Below are 16,654 nucleotides of genomic sequence, written 5' to 3' on the forward strand. Positions count from 1 at the left end.
AAGGAGTTCTACATTGTTTGGTTTGAAGACAATTTACTAAAGAAATGAGAAGTCAAGCACACCGATCTTGTCCCATTCTGGTGAGCACCTTGGATAGTAATCTTGGAAGAACCAAGAGTTCGTAGTAAGTTTGATATACCTTCTGTTGTCACCCCGTTCTGGGCATGTAGTCATATTACATTTACAAAAACCCATCATGTCCATGTGTATGTGCAAGCTAGAGGCCAACTTTAAGTGTCCCTCAGGTGCCATTAACCTGCTTTGGGTTTTGTTTCAGAGACAGGGTCTCTCACATTCTGTGATACCAACTTCCCCTTAGAAAATGGTTTTCAAACAAATAAGCCTCTAATGTTCTGTTCAAGCTGGAGATATTTCTTGAACTGTGCCTGTTCCTAATCAAGATTCATGGCTTTCTTTTCAATTACAAAACCATCTTCATAACTTACATAACTTTTATCTGTCGAAATATAAGGGTAACTAGGGTATCTAGTTACCAGTTTCTAGTTATAACTGGATCCACTCCTCACACTCCTGGGCTCCAATGATCCGATCCTCCCACCTCAAGCTAGGATTGCAAATACTATTGAGGGGCAGAAGAGACACACTAAATCTCATCTGCAATAACTGAAATCTGGCCCTAGATTCAATCCCCAGTACCAAAAAACCAAACTAAAGAACACTGATGTCTATATTTTAAATAGACATAAAGCACAACCTCCATGCAAAGGTGTTCATGTTCTCTATTCTTAGACCAGCTTTAACTAGTGTTCCACAAAGCCACACACTGCCTTATTGCTGTACTTTAGTTTAAGGTCGGGGATGAAACTTAGACCATGCTGGTGACTGGAACTAATGGCACAGACCTATTAATTCCAGCTACTATGGAAGCCAAAGGAGCTTTCCCAAATCCAAGGCCAACCTAAGCTGCAGAGAGAGTCCAAGGCCAACCCATACAATTTCTAGAGACATTTTGGCAGGGAGCATGCTGGAAAAACAAAGAAATCAAAAGAGCTGCAGATTAAATTACAGCTCAATAGTTATTTGCCTACCATACCTAAGGCCCCAGAACATCTAACAATCAAACTGTAACGATTTCACTATTTTTGCTGTCACATAACTTGCTTCACTAACTTGAGTATTGCTCAAGAAAGGCTTTCAAGCTTATCTTCAAGGATCTTTAAAAACCCATTATCCATGTTTCCATGTGAAAATAACACCTTTTTACAAAAATAAATACTAAAACTACAAAATCCAGATTTCCCCCATTGTTTTAGCAGCACTAAGATTTTATACACAAGGGGTTGGTGAGATAGCTGTGCAGATGAAGGCACTCGCCTCATGCTCAGATTTTCAAGTCCATATGGTGGAAAGAGATCTTCCAACCTTTGCATGTGTACCGACAAGGAAATTTCTTTTTTAATTCTGAAAAAGCATAAACAGGTTGAATGAATCTATTCATTATAAAGTATTAGAATCAAAACAAATCAAAACTTTGGAATATCCAAAGTGATCTTATACATTAAAAAAACAAAACAAAGGGGTTGGGGGATTTGGCTCAGTGGTAGAGCGCTTGCCTAGGAAGCGCAAGGTCCTGGGTTCGAACCCCAGCCCTGAAAAAAAAAAAAAAAAACAAAATAGGCTAGTTCAGTGGTTAAGAACACTTGTTGCTCTCCCACAGGACCCAAGTTTGATCTCCAGAATCCACAGGATGGCTCACAAGCAGTTGTTAACTCCAGTTCCAGAGGATTTAACACCCACTCCTCGCCTCCTTAACACCAGGCATGTACATGGTACACATATATTTTCTTAGTCACTGTTCTACTGTTGTGAAGAGACACCATGACCAAGGCAACTCTTATAAAAGAAAAGCATTTAATTAAGGGCTGGTTTAGTCTGAGACTCAGTCCATTATCATCATGGCAGGGAGCATATACAGGCAGGTGCTGGAGAAGTACTGAGAGCTACATCCTGATCCACAAGCAGAGATGGGGGAATGAGGAGAGAGAGCAAGGAGGAGAGAGAGCATGCTGGAGCTAGGTGCGTAGGCCTGGTGTGGGCTTTGGAAACCTCAAAGTTCACCCCTAGTATGGACACATTTCCTCCAAGGCCACACTTCATAATTCTTCTAATCCCTTTCAAAGAGTGCCACAACCTGGTGTCTAAGCATTCAAATACATGAGCTTATGGGAGCCATTCTTATTCAAACCACCACACACATGCAGTAAAACACCCATATATATTAAAAAAAATCTCTGTACAAAGTCAATTATGTACAAAACATGTACAAAGCTAACACTGAAGAGCTAACAGGCAAACTACTCGACTGGCTATATGAGTTTTCTTCTTTCTGTATCTCTTGAGGCCCCTGATAATAGTGGCCTACCTCGCTCTCTGCATAATTTTCTTTCACCAAATAAGAAGCCCTCAAGTTGAATTTCAGTAGACTATATGATACTAGCATTATACATTTTTGTGACACATGTCAAAATCTAGTTTTAACCAGGACAACAAAGATGGATCTCTTCCAATATAAGGCATTTGCAAGAGGAGAAAACTGAGGAGGAACAGCCAATAAGTCACAAGCATGTATTTAGCAAGTCTTTGGCACAAACTTTGTGCTGAACATCAGTGTTCCTGTAACATTAACCTGTAAGTAATGCTTTTAAAGACTTAATCCTTAAGATGGGAGGAGTTCATTACCCTGTACTCTCTTCCATTTCTCTCCCAAACCAGTCTTATACCAGCCTAGGATCTGAACCCACTCATAGAATTCCACTTGGGACTGAGGAGTCTGCTCCATGGCTTACCAACCTCATGTTCACGCAGGATTCCAAACCTTTCCTTCTAGTCTGACCAGAGCAGGCCTCTTTCCAACCCCCAGGAAGGAAGCCCTAAGTTCTTATACCTTTTTCTCCATTTGTGATTTTAAGCTGCCTATCAGGCACAGCTAACTATTTTAGTGAGAATATAGTGTATTCTGTGTACCAAAGGTATTTCTCCATTGATTAGCTGGTGACAGTTTCTGTGTATTTTATGCACATTTCTATGTACCTATCTTCTTCTAATTCCTGCAATATTTCTAATTTAAAGGATCTTTCATAGATAACTGATTAAACAAACCAAGCAACTTTCATTTTCCAAGTTATAGCATGAATTGTGTCAAGTAATTAATTTTCAGTAAGTTTTATTACTATAAATGAAGACATCATAATTTAAGCATTCAACTTAAAATGTATCTCCTATTATTAGGAGTTATGGACTAAGCAAAATGGGAAGTTCAATTATCACCAAGAAAAGGAACACTCAGTTGCCCAGATGGTTCAGCAGGGAATGCAGGCTTGGTGACTTTAAGTTTAATCCCAAGAACTGAGTGCTACACGTTTGTCCTCTCTGTCCTCCACAACTGTGTGGTAGCATGCCACATGTACATATATGTGTACATACATGTATGTATACACACACACTTTTTAAAGGAAAAGGAAATCTTCACTATGAAGGCTATTTTAAATAAATGATAAATATCAAAACATATTGAGTTTAATGGAAATAATGTGAAGGATGATATAAGAATGAATGAGCACAGAAGACAAAGGAGAACTTGACCACTAGAACCAATCAGGCTACCAAGTCAGACATTTAGCCCTATCCATTAACACATGGAAAGGAGGAGCAGGTAAATCAAATACCAAGTAACTCTACATTGAATAAAATAAGCAGAATGATGCTCCTTGGCAGTGGTTCTACTACTATTTGCTTTGGATTTATGCTTTTGAAAATTATCTCAATACCCTGGGAAGTAGCTCAGTAGTGGGGACTCGCCTAGCATACGAAGTCTGATGCTCCCCTGGGTTCCATCCACAGCATCTTGCTCCAAAAACCATCCGAAGGAAAACCAACCCACTATATTGTATTTCCAGTTGTCTAGCTAGAAATACGTATGCAGTATAGAAAAATTGGCAAAAAAAAAACCCTAAAATGAACCACTTCTTAAAGATAATCACTAACGTAGTTACTTTCCAAAATGCATACACTCCCACTCTTGAAAAACTTTTATACATATTAATTTTTAATATCTTTGTACTTTAATATTCAATACAGTATTATAAAAATGTAAGGATTTACCTAAACAATGCTGAAATAGTCATCCACAATAACCCCAAACTGAAAATTAATGCATAAGAAAAAGGCATTAAGTCACATATACGGGGGTGCTGCTAATCTATTGATCACTTTTTATATTGTTAACAAAATCCTTAAAAGCAGGCTATTAAGTCACGTATACGGGGGTGTCGCTAATCTATTGATCACTTTTTATATTGTCAACAAAATCCTTAAAAGCAGGCTATTTCAAACTATACATCATTTTGAAATTTCTGCTACAATTTATAAGTCTTGAAAAATCTTAGTTGGGGCTGAAGTGATGGATCGGCAGTTAAAAGCATTTCCTGAGAATCCAAGATCCCAACATCAACATGGCAGCCCAGAAAACCCATACACACAAAAATAATTGCTTAAAAAATAATATTTATGGGCTGGAGAGATGGCTCAGTGGTTAAGAACACTGACTACTCTTCCAGAGGTCCTGAGTTCAATTCCCAGCAACCACATGCTGGTTCACAACCATCTGTAATGGAATCTGATGCCCTCTTCTGCTTCAGTGTACAAAAGTGACCTATTTTAAAACATTACAGAGCGCCACTTCTGGGCTCTGTACACTTTCTGTTAGTAAAGCTCAAGATTTTCATGTTTCCTATTCCAATTTTCCCATTTTTTGCCATAGAAGGGAATCTTTTTCCCATTAGTTTACAAGTCCCCTTTGATAGTATAAAAAATAAATTTGCATGTAAAAACATTTTCTTAGTTTGTCATTTGCCTTTTATTCTGTTACAAGATTTTACCATAAGAAGCTTTAAAATTCTGAATTGGTTCTTTTTTTAAAGTCCATATTTTTGGTATTATTATTAAGTTTCTCCACCCTGAGACTTGAAATTGATACTTTGTTATTAATTGATTTATAAAAAATTTTAAAAGACACAAGTTCACCTAAAATCACCACCATTTTAAAACTTTAATTACTTAAACTACTGCATACTTTATACATACTTAAATTAGTAGTCTGTTTTCTAAAGTATTTTCTGACACAGGCCTTTAAAAAATTAGCTTATTAAATGAATTTAGAAATTTTTGCAAGGCCAATGAGTCATAACATTACACCCAATTTAACAATAGCCCCAATGTTCTACAACTGTTTATGTCTACACCATCACTGTCTAAGTACTGTCCAGTGTTTTCTGAAGGACCAGAAGAAGAAACTCATTCTTGGGAGCTGACCATAATTATGTATGATGCATTCTGTTGTAATGATCACAGACATCAATCTTTAAAGACGCTTTCATTTTAATCTCTGATAATCTTCCTTTAATTTCATATACATCAGACTTTCAAGGTGAGCTCCTGTCTAAAAGTTCAAGCTCTGAGATCAACATCTTGCTCTAACCACCTACTAGGGGTGTTATATCTTCATAGCCTTGATGAAAACTACCCAAAGTCCAGGACCCTTCTATTTTCTACAAGAAGGGTTAAATGTCAGTACTTAAACTTCACATGGCTTTGTAAAGATTTGAAGTGGGAGGAAGTACATGAATTTTGACATGAGCATTGTGACAGGTACTAGGGTCAGATTTGTTCCACCCTGCCCCTGGGTAAAGACAGCCTAACAGAAAAAACCACCAAATATCATCAGAAAATTAAGCACTGGTATAGTACCATAGACATCATGAGGACCTAGGGAAAGGTCCTAGACAGAATGGCAAGACCAGCATTCCTGAGATGGAGATGCCTGAGCTATAAAGTGATAAGAAAAGAAAAAGAGAGGATGTTAACCCAGAACAAATCAAAAGTGCAATCTAGCTGAAACGTGAGTGGAAGCCAGAGAGCAGAATCTTCCTTTATCCAGATTTCCCAAGGGAAAAATTAAATACTATCAAACTTGGGCTTTTCATAACCCTGGTGGTCAAATATGAAATGTTATATTATGTTCTTTAAGGTAGTTCTCCAATGTCTCACTAGTTATGTTCCCAAGGAATCCACGTATTTTAAGGACTTAAAAGTTAGACGGTATCACTTAAAAATTACCTTAGGTGTTTGCTGCCAAATCTAAGGAACTGCTGCCAAGTTTAAAGAATCCCTGGGACCCATAAGATAAAGACTATGAAGGTTGTCTTCTGGCGTTCACATGTGTGCTATGGGGCATGTGCACACATTTTTTTTTTAAAGATGAATTTAGAACTGTCCTTTAAAATAGATAGTTAACAGCTTTTTTCCTCCAAGCAAACCTAAAAGGTAAGTTCAAAATGAAACCACTGATTCTCATATTATCCCATGACTTCACTGATAAAGGTAAAAAAGACTAAGTAGGCTTTGAGACTTATGAAGTGCTCAAATTTCAAGGCATTCATAATTTTGGGGGGCCCTAACAAATTAAATCTTAAGAATGCCAAGTAACTACTGTTTGACTTAAAGTTTGTTCATTTAAACATAATTTTCCTTGCTGAAATGTAGGTACATTATCTCTTATCCTCTCACAGAAACTTTAGTACAACTGGGCTGACCTATCTTTCCAGCAGGGAATAGCCTTTAATACTAACCTGCTTTACTTCAAAGGTAAAGGGGTAAACAAACTTGTTTTTAAAAAAAATACTGACTTCTTAAATTAAAATGATTAATTTTAATTTTACAAACTATTTGGATTTCCACAAAGAAACCTTGAACAATTTTTTCCCCCTAGGATAAAGTACTTATCAGGTGAAAGGGGCAACACAAGAAAAATGAGTTTCACTCTAGGGAAGCATGCAACATAATAGTGAACTTGCACTTTTAACAAGATCAACAGCAACAATGACTATGTTTTCTGCAGCCAAAATTAAGGGGAGGAGTAAAACCCTAGGATTAATTTAATTAGTCAAAAAAAAAAAAAAAAGCCATTCATGGTACCACCAAGATCATGTTCTATGTTATCTGAGGGAGACAAAGTAAAGGACTTATTCCTTGTCTTCAGTGATTTCATAGTCACACGTATGGGAAATAAGCCTACACTGACAAAATTAATTACAGCAAGAAGGTGGAGTTCCCTGAACAACAGAGTCTATGTAATATCTAAAGACACCTGGCCAAATTAGCTCAGACTTCAGATGTATGTGACATACTAGGAATTTGGGCCACACCTTCCAGGGCCTGACCATAAGGCTCAGGAAAGATGTATCTTACAAACACCCTAGCATATCTAAAATATTTGCTTTTGGGCAAAATAGTTTTTTAAAGATGATGCCAACGGGGGAGGAAAGAGAAAAGGTTAACATTTTTAGAAAGCACTTCAGCCTTTTCTCCCAAGCTTAGTAAGTGCTTCCCCAAAACCTCCAAAAATAGGCATAATAGAAGATAAAGCAAGCCAGTGTTGTGTTGCATACTCAGAATGTAAAATGAGATATAACTGTTTCAACTTACTATAGGAAGCAATAAATACAAGTTTTATGTAAAAAAAATAATAAAAATAAATCTTAAAACCTTTTCAAACAAAGAAAGATCTTATATCCTTATTTTCCTCAACAACACTTGCTTCTCCAGAGTGTTAGGTTTAGGTCCTAGAAACTTGAAGTAAAAGGAACTTAGTTCCTCTTTTGTCACCCCAGTGCCTTTCTAAAACAGTAATTATTTATTCCATCCTTAGCTTTTGGCTGTTTTAATGCTACTCCAGCACAGAGCAAGCACACACAGAGCAACTAAAAACACTTGAACAACTTGACTGCATTTCAGCATGCGTGCCCTTACCACAAACCCCCAACGACAGTGAACTGCAAGTACCAACAGCGACCTCGTAGGAAAGGGGGAATCCTCTTTTTTGGCAGACCTAGCTCCCTTAACTTTGGGGATTAGACTCAAGGAATGAAGAGTGCAAGCGTCCCTTGCTTTCTTAATTATCTCCGGTGTAACACAGTGCACAGGTGACAGAAAGAAGGGGTTCTCAGGGCCACGCGGGATTTAAGAATAGAGACCCGCAGAATCTCCGGCCCCCGAGACTCGGTTTCCCTGGCCCGGTGCCGGGTTACCTTTGGGGTCAGAGCGCGCGCTCCCGCCGGGCCTGGGGACGCGCCGAGGCCGCCGCACAGGGCCCAGCTCGACTGAGGAAAGCTGGCGGACGCCCCGGGGCTCCGTTCCTTTCGAAAAGCACACCGCATCCCGGCGCGCCTGCTCGGCCACGCTCCCAGAGAGAACGGAGCCCGGGGCACCACTGTTACCCAATAATCATGCCCCGCACCGTCGCAACAATGAGTGTCCCGGGATCCCCGAGAGCACGAGTCCCGCGGCCCTGAGCCGCCCCGGCCGAGCGGAACCCCCAGGGCCGAGGGGAAGGGAGGGGTAACGCGTGAGGCGCCGAGGCCCGCGCCACAGGCCGCGGTGAGTCCGGCTTTTTCCCAGTGCGTAGCCGGGGCCTGGTCCTGCGAGTCCCGGCCCAGGCCGAGCCTGGCCGGCCCGGTGACTCAGGCCGGGCCTGCCGGCTCCGCTCCGCCCTCAGCGTCCTACGCCCACGATTTCTCCAGCCCGGCCGCCATTCCGCCTAGTCGCGGCGCCTCGGGCCTTGCCGGCAACCCGGGCTCGGACGCCGCGGCCCGAGTCACTGCGACGCCGCGGCTCTGCCCGGGCCTGCGCTGCCTCCCGCCACCGCGGCCCGAGCCGCTACTCACCCGCATCTCCGGGCGCCCCCCGACGCTCGGGCGGCGTGTAGTGCTCGCGGGGCCCGCCGAGGTCTGGCCGCGTCCCTCAGCGCCCGGGCTGCCCCGCCTGGAGCTGCGTGCGACACGGCGCCCGCTCCTCCTCCTCCTCCCCTGCCCGCCTGCCGGCCCTCCTCCTCCCGCCGCCGCCGCCGCCGCCGCCTGCACCACGCAACCTCCGCCCTCTCGCCGTCCCTCCGCCGCTCCCCGCCCTCCCGGCTTCACCGGCTCTGGCGACCGCGGGGCGAAGCCGTGGGGGAGGGAGGGCCGGAACGCACCGCCATCGGCGTCCGGGGCGGGGGAGCCAAGAAACCGTCGCCGCCATCGCCTGGCCAGAGGCAGCGCGGGAGGGGCACTGAAACGGCCCTCCCAGAGTCTCTGGCCGCCCCTCAGTGGCAAGGACCCGCTTCGCGCAGGCATTTCTACCTGGGAGCCATGGCCTCTGCTTCCCAAACGCCGAACTAGGTCCCGCCGGACGTGCGGAATCCTCCGCCAGGTTTTCCCGCCGCCCTCGCGTCGGGGCGGCCTCTTAAGCCCCGGCTTCCCGCCACTTCGGACTTCTCGTGGGGGCCGTGCTGAGGTTGGGGGCTCAGGTCTCTGAAGAAACTTCCGGAAGCGGCTGTAGGAGAGGGGCTGCGACCTCCTCTGCCCCTCTCCTGCATGCACATCCCGGGAGCTGACATGGACTCCAAGTGCACCGAGCCGGATGTCTCCAGACCTGGAGTTGGAGTTGAACCAGTGGCAATATCCCCAACCGTGAGAAGAGAAAGTCAAATCAGCGCGGACTCCAGAGAAACGTGCTATTGCTTCTCCGACCCCCCTCCTACCTGCAGGCCTTGGAGATCCCCCTGCGAAAACCTCCAGCTTACTCACATACCCACGTGTCTGTGTGTCTTCCTCTTTAATACTTTTCTCCAAACTAAAGTGGGCTTCTTTCCCTTTTAGATCCTTTTCACTTTCAGTGTATAAGGTTCAGTTCTGGAGAGTTGGAGTTGCGATTCCAACCTGGGATGGCAGGAAATAGTATTTACATCTAGAATAATCTCACCCGTTAGAAATCAGCTGCTGTCTTGTCTTGTGTTTGTAATATTCCATTGTAAATTTGGCAACACCCCACAGGTGTTTGTCCCACAAGTGAGAGGCTGGAGAAAGAATGGATTTACCCCGCACCTAGTTAAGAGGCAGCTGTTTTAATATCCTGGCTTAGATCTGCCATTTAATTCCGTGAACAAGCAAGGGAATATTTTCAGTTAGCCCATTATCTGGGCCAAAGATGTATTTGATGTAACTTCTGTTTTCACCTAACTAGAACACTACAGAGATTCTAATGCACCACTTCAGGACAGTCTCTTCCGCATACCTGCAGTCCCAGATCCACAGCCTGAGTCACCACCTGTATTTCCTCTCGAAAGTCTCACTAGTGTGTGTTCCAAGTTCTCACCTGTGGGTCGAGACCCATTGGACAAACTTCTCCAAAAACATTTACATCACTATTCATAACAGCAAAATTACAGTTATGAAACAAACAAAAATCATGTTCTGATTGATGGGTCACCCAGTGAACTGTATGAAAGAGTAGCAGCATTAGGAAGTTAAGAGAACTGCTTGTTTAGTCCTATGGAACTGTGGCTTTTTGTCAACATCTATTACGTATTTTTAGGAGTGTTGTTTGTGTATATGTATGCCAAATTATGTTATCTTTACGTTTGTCTGGGGGAAAGAGATTTTTATTTTTTTATATCAAACACCTCAATAACTCAGTCAAAAGAAACATGTTTTTAGTAACTTTTCTGTGGATACATGATAAAGATGGAGGTAAGAAAATGGAAGGTTTGTCCCTTGAATATTTTGGCTTTTGTTTTAAACTGGATTCCCATGTTCAGAGATAACAATTTACTTCCTCTCCATATTTCCTAATCTGTCGTCTTCAGTGTCATCATTCTATATGGTCTCCTTTTCTGTGATTTTTCACCTCTGGATATGTGTGTGTCAACTTGAGGGTTTTCTCCAACCCGTTTTGCCTTAAATATAGGTATTTGGTCTATCTGAATCCATCCCCAGTTCTCAGTCTCTATTCCTTGTTTTAAAGTCTTTTATTTACTGTCCATACTGTCATTTTCAGTGGCTGGACTTGTTCATTGACCTGTGTCCACTTTGCAACCAGATGGCATCTGTTCTGAGCAGACAGCCCTACCTAATAGGACAAAAAAGATATAATAATAACTCTCATGCTCAAAACACACCTAATCTCCTCTATCTTAGCAAAACAGTTATCTTTTTGGATGAGCCAGTTTGGAAAGATAGTGACACCAGAATCAAAGTTTAAAACTGTTTCAAAGGTCTTTATCAGACAAAAGTCAATAAGAGTAAAATATAGCTTTGTAAATTAGAAACATTAACGTAGTTGGAAAAGCTCAAGTTTTAGGTCTAAATAGCTATTTTTAAAATCCCTCATTGTGGAGGTTCCCATGAGTGGCTTCAGGTCTGCCTTGGGGAGAGGATTATTTCTTAAAGTTCTGTCAACATTTTGCTGAGTGAATGAACACTGAAGCCTGCCCGCATGGTCACTGCTCAGACGGAAGAGCACCGAGTCACTTAAACAGCCACAGGAGCTATATTAGTCTAAGACGGGTAAGAAACTAGTCTGTGGAAAGTAACTGTACTTCACAGGTTTGTCCCTAAACTGACTTGGCTTCAGAATTACCCAGAGAAAATTACAAACTTCAGGGCCCCTTCCAGATCTAAGACCCAAACTTGGAAGGAAAAGAACAAAACCAGAAGCTGACACTACCAGAGTTTATATTTGTGTGAACCACTATTAAGTGGGTAGGTTTGAGCAAGCTATTAAACTTCTCAGTGTTTCGTCCTCATCTGATATGGACATGATAATAGTAACTCATGGAGCTGTAATCTAAACATTGGTATTTCTGACAATGATGAAAATTTGCTAAAGACCCAGAACCTGAGTTTGGGAACCACTCCATGTTCCTTCTGTCCAGGTTTTAAAAGTTATAAGCCTAAAACTTTCACTATTAAGCCTTATAATCTAATGATCCTCGTTTGTTTTGAAGCTGCATAAGTTTTAATGTGTATGTGTATGTGTTGAATCTCTTGCGCACTTTATAAAAGCAAAGCCTGCAGTTCCATGTATGAGTGTGTTGCCTAAACATACGTGTATTATCTGTGCATGCATTGTACTGAAGGAAGACCGGAAGAGGGTGCCTAAACCCCTGGATTTTGAGTTACTACAGTTGTGAGTTACCATGAGTGTGCTGGGAATTGAACTTATGTCCTCTGCAAAAAGCTCTTACTTCACTGAGCCATCTCTCTAGCCTCCAAAGGAGTAAGCTGATCATAATGACAAATGCTCTTAATCTCAGGAGGCAGAGAAGGTATATCTTTGTGAGTGTCAGGCCAGCCTGTGCCACAAACAGACTGGGAGTCGAGTAAAAGATTTTTATTAATATTTTAATTGTGTGTACAATTTTGAAGACATTTTTGATTACTTATGTATGTATTGGGGGTATGGGTATATATACATGTAAGTGCAGGTATCTGTGGAGTTCAGAGGTGCCTAATCCCTGGGGCTGAAGTTACAGGCTATGAACAGCCCTGTGTGGGTGCTGGAGACTAAAACTAGATCCTCTTCAAAAGTAGTACATTCTTGTAGGCTTTTGATTTTTCTCAGCCCTATTTTTAATACTGGTTCTTAATGAAAACCCAAGACCAAGAAACTTGACAAAGCTAGGTATGCAAGCCCCTGTCACTGTCCATTGAGTCCTATTTATACTCCCTCCAAACGTGTCTGTCCTCCATTGGTCTTGCCTCACAACAGGTCTTTCCTCCACATGAGTCTGTTATCAGATGACATCACTTTGCCAAATAGCAGAAGTCTGAGGAAATGGCAAGAAGCCTCCAGAACACCAGAAGTGTTTTGGTGCATTTCTCTATGGAGTCATGACAAATGGAGCTCAGCTACACAGTGTAGCTGAACCAATACATGCATATCATTAGTGAAGGATTCTTCATCATGCGTCCTTTCATGTACTTGCTTTAGCAAAACATCCTTTCACCTGTGTCTGCTTCAGGAAAACATCCTTTGACATAACTGACTTTCTCAATTGGGAGTTTCTACCCTACCTTAGATCATTTTGTTCCCAGATAAAAGATACAAAACTTTTATATTTATAATGAGCCTTAATCAGCTCAAGCTGGGGGTATATCTGCCCTCTGCGCTGTTATGTCTACTTCCCTACCAATAGCCCTGAGACAGGACTTGCCGTGTTCTGCCTGGGCTGCTCTTACTCTGACTGGCCCTCATAGCCAGTCCTCACAGTCCCTTACCCCATGGCATCTTTTCCACTCTCCATATGTTCTCTCTTCTCATCATGGTCTCTGCCTCAGACCCCAAGCCCAGCAGCCAAAACATCGCCTACCTCTTTTCTGCCTAGCTGTGGCATCTTTATTCAGCCAATAGTTTTAAATTAAAGAGCAGGGTTGGTTACATAACATCACGTAGTTTATATGAGGATCTCCTCATCCCTGGGAGCAACCAGGCTTTGGGGACCAGTATTTAGCGTTACAATTTATAGCAAAAGCCCAAACCTCAACGAATCCATTAATCACCTCAGACTATCTTAAAATTTATTGTGCATTGGTGTTTTGTCTGCATGTATGTCTGTGTAAGGTAACCTTACACAGGTCCAACAGGACCTCCTGAAACTGGAGTTCTAGTTGAACCTGCATCCTCTGAAAGAGGAGCCAATGCTCTCAACTGCTGAGCAATCACTCCCTACCTCAGACTTTTTAAGTTTATATAATTCTATCACAAAATTAACAAAAACCACAAATGCAACATTCTAAAAAACAATGTTAAATGTATTACTGGTGATAATTTGTAGGGAGCTGTGCTACCACACATAAGAAAAAAAAAATTGTAAAACCCCAACAGAACAGGAACATCCAATAACAGAAGCTATAGTCTCTGTAGCCCTCACAGAGCTACAACCTCCATTTTCTTAAATATTTTCAAAGAATATTACCAGCTCTTCAAAAAGTCTATTTAAGTGCAGTCTTGTTGAGCTGCACTTAAATTCCTGTTCTTAGCCAATTCAATTGCTAAAGCCACACTCCTCACACTTTATCGAAGAATAATCATTTATTTATCTCTTTTTTTTCTTTCCTTTTCCTTCTCCTTGCTTCTGTGCTTGGCATCCTTTTCATATTTCTCTTTTAGCTTAGCTGTGTTCTGTTCATCTGGTTATTTTTAGCTAATTATTCAGACCACATTTCACTACATTTTAGAGAATTCCTAATGGAGAGATGTGTTTACTTTTTTTATCTTTGGATGATGTTCAAAGCAAAACAGGAAGAATAGGGTGGTAATCTTTTATGAAGGTTAGGATTTTCTCATTGCCTTTGGGAGATGCTTAGCTTGTCTCTCTAGCATACTGCAGTAGTTACTTTTCTATTGCTGTGAAAAGATACTGGGACCAAGATGATTTACAAAAGAAAGCATTTAATTGGGGACTTGCTTATAATTTCTGGGGGGTGAGTCCGTGACCATCATGGTGAGTAACACAGAAGCAGGAAAGCAGGCATGATGCTGACGCAGTAACTAGGAGCTAAATCTGATCCACAAGCCCAAGACATAGAAAGGGGACTGACTAGAGTATCTTGGACGTTTGAAACCCCCAATCCCACCCCCAGTACCATAACTTCTCCTAAAGGCCACACCTCCTAATCCTTCCCAAACACTTTCACCAACTGGGGACCAAGCATTCAGAAGCATGAGCCTATGGAGGTCATTCTCAATCAGACCACATATAGAAAGTTTTGTCACTTTATTGCCACATTTTCAGCCTTCAGATTCTTCGAGGACAGTCTTTTTTTTTTTTTTTTTTTTTGATGTGGGAAGACATTTTGCCTCTGGGCTTGTTGGGATCTCCTTTTTTGATGATGACAGTTCACTCTCTGGTGGGAGCTTTTTCTCCGAGTCTCCAAGAGGGGCCAGCTCCAACAGAACTGCTGCCGTTGAGGGGATACAGCACAAACTAGTTTGTACATTTTTTTCAATATTCATCTGTTTTGTACTACAAACATGCAAGAGGTGAGAAGAGAGTTACAGGCAGTTGTAAGCCAGCATGTTGGTAATAGGAATTGAATTCAGGTCCTCTGCAAGAGTGGTATGTGCTCTTAACCATTGAGCCACTCCAGCCCTTGTAGGTTTTAAATTAAGTTTATTTACTTAATCCAAAATTAAAGATACATTATTCATATTTTTAAAAGAAAAAAAATCAGTTCCTTTTAGGGAAAAAATGCTACATATGTCCTATATCTATACAGAACAACTCAAGAGACATATCAGAAGGGAAAAGCAAAGTGATAAAATTTTTCTTTCACTTCAGCCTTACATTCTTTGAAGAAGGTTTTTCAATCTCTTACATTGATTAATTAGAAAAAAAATCCATAGCTCATTTTGGTTCATCAAATGTCAATGAAGAAATATTTTTAATGATGTGCAAAGGCAACTAGAAGAATACAAAGCCAATATCTTAATGAAGTCAAGAACTGCTTGAATGAAAACCAGAATTTTTCTCTCTCTTTCTATAGGTCTTTGTTACTTAGGTGAGCTCCTGGCTCAGCAAACTTGCTTCTGCTTCCTAAGTAGCTACTGCTATAATGTGCTATTTATTGTAGAGCCAGCTCTCAGCTCTTGACCTCTAAGTCACCCAAAGCATTTAACTCCAGACTACCAAATCACTCATTCAAAAAAAAAAAAAATGTGAAGAGCTTGTTTCTCTAGCCTAGATATGCACCAAAGATTCCTAAGTACCATTTCTCAGAGACTCAGATAGCTCTGAGGTAGTAATAAGACTCATCAGATACTCACAGATTCATAATACCTGGCTACCTGGCTGAATCAGGTTACGTGACTTTTGTCTCACATTGATGAGTAGCACCTGAAAACAACAAATCAGATTTGGCAGAAACACCAAGTGCCTCGGGCAGGCTGAAGGCCTTGTCAAAAGGTTCTGGAAAGAGGATACAAGTAAGAAGAGAATAAAGCTGGTCATGGTAGCTCTCACCTAAAAATCCCAGCACTAAAGAGGCTGAGGCAAAAAAGACTTAGCTATGATTTGAAGGCCATCCTGGGCTATACGGTGAGACCCCATCTCTCAAAAAGGAATGCAGAAAAAGAAAATGTGTCCAAGTTTGGATTTTGTATACTGCCAGTCCTAGGCCTCCTGTTTTCAGACCCAGAAAAATGCTGGTGTAAAATAGTTATTTTGAAATCTGCCATTTTAGAAAAGGTGGGAAATTGTCATAATGTTGTTAGACTGGACTCAAGAAAGTTCTTCCTTCCCAGACCCATGCTCCCAGAAATAAGACTCAGCCTAGTCTCTATGAGAAATTATTCTGAGTTTCAGAACAGTGTTCTAAAATTTCTTCATTCAAGATACTTTATAACCCTCTATACTTCAACCACTACAACATCCATATTTAACTTAGATGCCATTGTTCTGTGGTTTTCTTGTATGAGGTTCATTGGAGTGGTTATCATTTTCATTCAGAGTCTATTGAGTGTTAATCTTATCCAATAAGCAAGCAAACAAAAACCAACCCTAATGGAAACAGGTGAAGAAACATTTGACCAAATGTCAAAGCACTGTCATGAAAGACATAAGGACTGATCAGAATGCCCTGGACATAACATAGCAAATAGAACTTGACTTCTCTATAAAAAGATGGGAATAATTCAATTGAGAGTGTGCTTGTCTAACATGCATGAAACCCTGGGGGTAGATCCTGAGGACTGAATAAAAGCCAACATGGTAGCCCATTCCTGTTGAAGTTAGGTAGTTCTTCCTCCAAGACCCATGCTA

At 41.5% G+C, this 16,654-nt stretch overlaps 1 protein-coding gene across 5 annotated transcripts in view; it reads right to left on the minus strand.

Annotated features, from left to right (window-relative positions):
* Nucleotides 1-9,282, minus strand: part of Cul1 (cullin 1) — a 68,305-nt gene extending 59,023 nt beyond the window's left edge. Inside the window, exon 1 of one of the 5 annotated variants that reach the window (XM_032906634.1) lies at nt 9,195-9,218. The gene's annotated coding sequence lies outside the window, so the exon portion shown is untranslated. Of the gene's footprint in view, nt 1-8,741; nt 8,887-9,194 lie in introns of those variants that run through there. The other 4 variants (XM_032906633.1, XM_032906636.1, XM_032906635.1 and 1 more) reach the window with 4 other exon arrangements.
* Between the last annotated feature and the right edge of the window lie 7,372 nt (nt 9,283-16,654).

Source organism: Rattus rattus, chromosome 6 (genome assembly GCF_011064425.1).
Source record: "Rattus rattus isolate New Zealand chromosome 6, Rrattus_CSIRO_v1, whole genome shotgun sequence".
In the NCBI taxonomy this organism is placed as follows: Eukaryota; Metazoa; Chordata; class Mammalia; order Rodentia; family Muridae; genus Rattus; species Rattus rattus.